Source organism: Pteropus vampyrus, unplaced genomic scaffold (assembly GCF_000151845.1).
Source record: "Pteropus vampyrus isolate Shadow unplaced genomic scaffold, Pvam_2.0 Scaffold55, whole genome shotgun sequence".
In the NCBI taxonomy this organism is placed as follows: Eukaryota; Metazoa; Chordata; class Mammalia; order Chiroptera; family Pteropodidae; genus Pteropus; species Pteropus vampyrus.
The window spans coordinates 2,576,079-2,582,345 of record NW_011888836.1 but is presented as its reverse complement, the minus strand read 5'-3'; positions in this window follow the sequence as shown (position 1 = coordinate 2,582,345).

Here is a 6,267-nt window from a genome sequence, read left to right as displayed (position 1 = left end):
TGAATTAGAGGCCCACCTTGTTTCAGTATGACCTCATCTTAACTAATCACATCTGCAATGAATCTGTTTCTAAATAAGGTCACATTCTGAGCTTCTGGGCATTGGGACTTCAACATATGAATTTGGGGTGGCACAACTCAACTCATAATAATGTTTCTATAATAAAGGGGTTCATTAAGATGGAGTAGGGGACAAGAATTTGCTCATGATGATCTGACCAACTTTTTCAGAGCATGCCTGAACTTTCTATTTCCCCCATATTTCCCAGCACGGCACATCATGAATGAATACTTGTTGATGGCTGATTAATGGTACATTTTACACTAAAATTTAAAAATGTGTGTGTTATTGTGTTGAGATGGTTTGGGATTTGCTTGTGTGCCAGCAACAGATCTCAGGCTTAGCAGATAAGAAAGTCTTAAATCGTTTCAGGGTCTGATATGATTAGTGACTGTTCCGGGAGACCAGGCATCTAACACTGAGCCAGCCCCTTATTCTCCCAGCCTGGATCCCAGAGGCAGCAGAGCTGAGGAGCTCAGGCAGAGCTGGCAGAGGTCACATTTATTGAAGATCCGAGAAGAGATTGTGGTGAAAGTATAGTAGCAAGAATGCATCCATTCAGGCCTCAAGGCAGCTCATCCTCTCCGCCCAGCCTGGGAACACACAGCTGCCCCGTCCATCTCAGAGGGGCAAATTCCCCCACATCAGAGAAGCAGCCCTGGGCCGCTAAATGGAAACCTGGCCAGCAAGGAAGCAGCTGGTCTTGGCAAACAAAAAACAATGCCTCAGGCAAAAACAAAACAAGAGGGAGCCTGGAAAAGCTACATTCTGAGGAGCCACTCCCTCCCTAACCCAATTTTTTAATCCAATAGAAAATTCTAAGCATAGAGAACACCATGGCAAATTCCTTCTGTTTAAATTCTCTGTGATTAGAAATTCCTAGAAAGCTTTTTCCTTTCCTTTCCTTTCCAACAATTTACTTTAATAATATATTCAATGTTGTGGCTGGCTATTTTGCCATCCAATATTTTTTTTTTTAGTGTAACATAGACTACCACAAGATCTTGTGTAATGTCATGAAAATTTGTGTCACATTGAATTGCATTGTTGTGTCATACACGACAAGCTACTTTTTTTCATTGTTTAAAATTATATTTATGTATACACAAAAATATAGCATCTCTTGTGAAATATATGCTTAATTCATTTATTAGTTTCCCGCCCAGCAAGAACTCATGAACCTGAAATTATCTATTCATAATGGGTCTTCCAATAAGAAAAATAACTATAAATACAGATGAAACAAGTTCTAGTCATAGTTAGGTTAGTGGGTTTAAAACAGAAATTTTATCATTCTTGTGATGACAATAATAACAACTAGAATCAATTACGGAGTTTTCACTATGTGATAGATTGTGTTAAGTGTTTTATAACTACCTTATCTCAAATCATTTCAACGCCATAAAAAAATTATTGCTTAGAAACATTATGTGACTTGTCCATGATCAAGTTAGTATTGGTGAAAGTTGGGATTCAGACTCTAGTCTGTCTAATTCCAAACTCTATACTTAGTCCAATATACTACATAGATAAAAATAGAGGAAAAAAAAACACAATTAAAACATCAGTCAAAGATTAGATGCCATAGGAAAAATATCACTACTATATTCTTTAAGAAAGTTCATTTATAAAAAGAACTTCTGTAAAAATCAGGAAACTATGTTCCAAAAGGTAAACTGAGGCATGGCATTTAAAGCCATGACTTTTTAGAACTTACTTTGAAACACAATTGCTTCAAAATTATGATTTTGTGCTATTTTTTAAGGTAAGTTCCAGAGCACTGGAGACTTATAATGATAAAAATTACACGATAACCTTTATGCAACAGGCTTATTGAACACAACATTATGTTAGTAATGCTATTCTGAGAAGAACTAGTCATGCTGGGCTAAATTTTCCAAGAATGCAATTTAAGCCCACAGTAAGGTATATTATAAAATGAATGGAATACCGTGGTTCAAACACAGCCCTCCGAATGGTCCATCTGTGGACCTTATCTCACCGATTCTCATTAAACGGTGATTTCATTTCTCTACATCATCACAAGCTCCACTCCTGGGTAGTCGTTCAGCTGCCTGGCTAGTCTCACAACACATGCAAATATGAATTAAAGGCAGCCGCACCGCAAGACAGAGGAGGGTTTGCTGATGCCCTTCCCAGTGTGAAGCACGGGGCCCCGGCCATCACAGATGGGAAAAAGGAATTGGTGGTCCCAGCAGGCCTTCTGGTTATTACCCCCCGCAGCCTCATTTGGAGTATCGCACTCACACGAATGCACACACTCACATGCACACGCGCATGCATGCAGCTCTAAACCATTTTACCTGCCCTCTACATTCCACGCGCTGTAATGTTAAAGATGTGTTTGGACTCTATGAAAATAAAATCCCAGAGCCTTTACAGATTCCTTGTCACTGACTCTCATTGCTCCCCAGGAAGACATGTAAAAGAAGGTATGTTTCCCTCATTAGACACATGGGGAAACTGAAGTGTGAAATGTAATAATTTGTCCAGAGCTAGGAAGAGAATCAAAGACAAAAAACAGAGGTAGAATTTTTCTGTCCTCTGACCTCCTATAATATGCAGTTAGCACCTTTCTTACAGCCTGCATTAGTTTCTACAATATGGTCTAGTTATTTGCAAACTCATCTTTTCTCTGCATGTGACAATTAGCTCCTTAGGATGAGGAACAATTTTTGGTTTGTTTTTGTGTTCTCACCACAACATGGTCCCCTTCGGGGTAACTGTGGGAACTCCGCCCGGGCCCACAGATTGGAATAAGAAGGTAAACAGGATACGAATAGAGAGGTCTAATGGATCTGGGAGTCTCTGGCAACAGTGGCTCTCAACTGGGGCAATGACTGGGTATTAATGACTGTCTTTTATGGTACTCACATCTTCCACTAGATCTGTTTACTGCTAGTCATCATGAATGGAGGCCAGAAAGCACATGCTAGAAGAAGAGAAATTACACCCAATGGTTGTTACTAAAGGAACTAGTGAGAGTTAAAATAATGAGTAAGATAGGAACCTGAGATGAGAAGTACTGGCCTCTCTCTACCTCATGTGGTGCGTGAAGAGGCTCCTGGAAGTACTCACTCTCTCAATTCCTGGGTGCTCTGTAGCTCTAAACACTCATTACAGACATGATGTCAGCTCGAAGGAACCTCATGGGGGTCACATATTCCCTGGCTGAGATTAGCTCAACCCTGGTCCAGGCAGAGATCTGAACCAGTCCTGAACTACCCCAGGAGTAGTCAAAGTCTACAGGGGCTTATCATTCTGCCCTAAAGGCCTGGACTGCAAGAATCAGCTGCCAGCCATATCATGAACTATGTTGGACCCTTCAGCCCAGCCAAGCCATGGATGACTAGCACCTGAGCCAACATCACAGGGAGCAACAGAGCCTCCTAGGGGAGCCCAAATAACCCACAGAAACATAACAAAATGGCAGTTGTTTAAAGCCTCTAAGTTTTGGAGTTCTTTGTTACATGGCAATAGATAACCAGAACACTGAGCCTTATGACAAAAGGAGTGAGACCCTGGGGGTGATCAACCAAGGAGGAAGTGGGAGACATAGGAGAGGCCTCCCAGAGGGAGAGCAAAGAAGAGGGATGGGGTCAAAAGAGAAAGAAGTTCCTCTAGGATAGAGAGCTTGACTGGGGGTGTATGTTTGGGGGTGGGTGTCTTTCAAGGAGAGGTGAATCTATATTGCAAATGGAATGATATGAATTATTAGACTGCAATCTAAGGGAACTACTTTACAAAGATCCTCCCCTCTGTGGTAAATCATGCCTCCTGGTATCCATGATCTTGTATAGTTCCCTTCCACAATGAATGTGTGACCAGTAGAATGTGACAGAAAGCACTTGGTGTAACTTCTAAAGTTATTATGTCATAAGAAACATTAAAGCTTTTGCTCTGGGAGAAGCCATCCATTGTGTAACAAGTTAAACTACCCTGAGATGACCATGCTAAGGAGAGCTCCCATGCAAAGAGAAAAAGATGCCTGGTCAGCCCTCAGCTACACCAGCCCTCCAAACTGAGGTGGCAAACTTGGCAACAAAGTAGCCATTTGGGTATGGTTATTTGTAAATTCATCTTTAAATGATTCAAGCTTAACAGTGTCTAATTTCAATCACATGACACATCCAAGCAAGAACCCTTCAGATGAGCCCGGTCAATCCTCAACCTTGGAGAGATGAGACGATATTGTTTTTAAGCCAATAAGTTTGGGGTTGGTTTGTTGTATAGAAATAAGTAACTGAAAAATTATGTTTGTAGATAAATATCTCAAACCTTCTGGTTCTTCTGCTTGTGACAAATGCTAAGTCTGGTATATCCTCAGTAAGACCAAAATGTCAAAACAAATTATTTCTATATAAGGACATAGAAAGAAAAAAAAATAGTGGAGAGAATGACAGTCTACCATATATCAAAAGAACTTATGACATCTGTAAACTATTTCTAGCATAGCAATGAAAACAGGACAACTAGATATTTAGGTTAAAGAATCAAGTAGTCCAAAATTTGTGGACATGGGGAGCCAGCACTAGGAGAGGAAAAAATTATTAAGTCTCCAAGTGTCCACTTATAAGAAATTTCCCTCAGAAACCTATCAGATTACAAACCCAGCAAATCATGCAACACCAAAAAAGTTCCTAAATTATGTGGAAGACTAGATTTTATTGGGGAGTTTAACTGAAGGAGCAGCTGTGGGAAAAGAGTTGCTAGGTGGTATAAGAAAAGGAAATAAGCTTAGGAACCACGGCCAGCAGTGCAGGAAATAGGGTCATGGACCTTCACACCACAGTAAAGCTCCCTTTCCTACTAAGCCTTGGTACTGTCACATATTGGTATTGTCATTTACCTACCTCTCACTCAAGTACATATATCTTCTCTCACTGGCACCCACTCATCCTCACTTTTCTCAGACATTTTTTAATATCAGTAAAGGCATTTTATTAAGTGTATTACCATGCACAATTTAATTCTGTAACTTTGCTAAGAGACATTGTGTCATACTTGGGAAGGTGGGCTCTGGAATCAGACTGACCTAAATTTGAAACCCTGCTCTGCCACTTACTAGCTATAAGAACATGGATGTTATTTTTCCTCTCTGAGCCTCAGTTCCCCCATTGATAAAATGGAGATAATAATGGTGCCTACATAATGGGATTACTGAGAATACTGAATTCATGAAAAGTGCTTAGAGCATTGAATATACTCAAATATTAGTATTATATTATTCTTGAGAAATAGTGTATTTATTTCCTTCCCCATTCCTCCTCCTAGGATTTACACATACTGAACTAAAATGACAGAAAGAGAGAGAGACCCATTTCAGCATAATTCTCCCACAGGATTGTTAACCTAGGACCAGAAAAAAAAATAATTATTTGGCAAATATCTCATCCTAACTCTGTGAAGGCATTTTTCTCCCTCCCTTGTCCTCCCACTCCACCCTCAGCCTCCTAAGAAGTAGCACAGAGCCAGAAAGAGAGGGAGAACTGACCACCAGCACAAGAAGTGAGACCCTGGGGGTGATCAACCAAAGAGGAGGTGGGAGACATATGAGAGGCCTCCCGGAGAGCTTGACTGGGGCCTACTCCAACCAAGCAAATGGTTGGAGGCAAAGGCAGTAGAACAGAGCAAAGAAGCTACCCAATCTCTAACTCCCCTTGACGGCTCCAACGTGGTTGGAATATGTTATTTAAATCTTAAACACAGGACATCTTAGGTCTTCAAGTGGGTGTTCGGCTGACTAACAGCGAGACCACCTGCGACAAAGGCAGTACTGTCATGCCTTCCACGTGGGGACAGTGCGCTGTGCACATTGCTGTGTTTTCCACATGGTGTAAAGCACAAGAAGAAAAAGTCATTGCCAGACCACAAACCCTAATTTGGAGGGGAGAGTGTAAATATACTTACTGACCTCGTTTGCCCCAATGATGTCAGACATTCCTGATGAACATTCTTCTGTGGCCTCATGGTACCTCCTTAAAGCCGGTAGCACCATCGGAAGGCACCTTCTGGCTCCTACTCCAGCCAGGTGTTCTCAGTCTTTTCCACCTCCCAGCTTCAAGCCAGCCATGCTTGGGGAAATCCTGCCCCACAGGAATTGTTTAGAAGTTCCTCCAGCACAGCTGTCAGCCTTTACTGGTCATGGTTATCTTGAATATGTTCCATGGCTTTACTCTGCTCCCA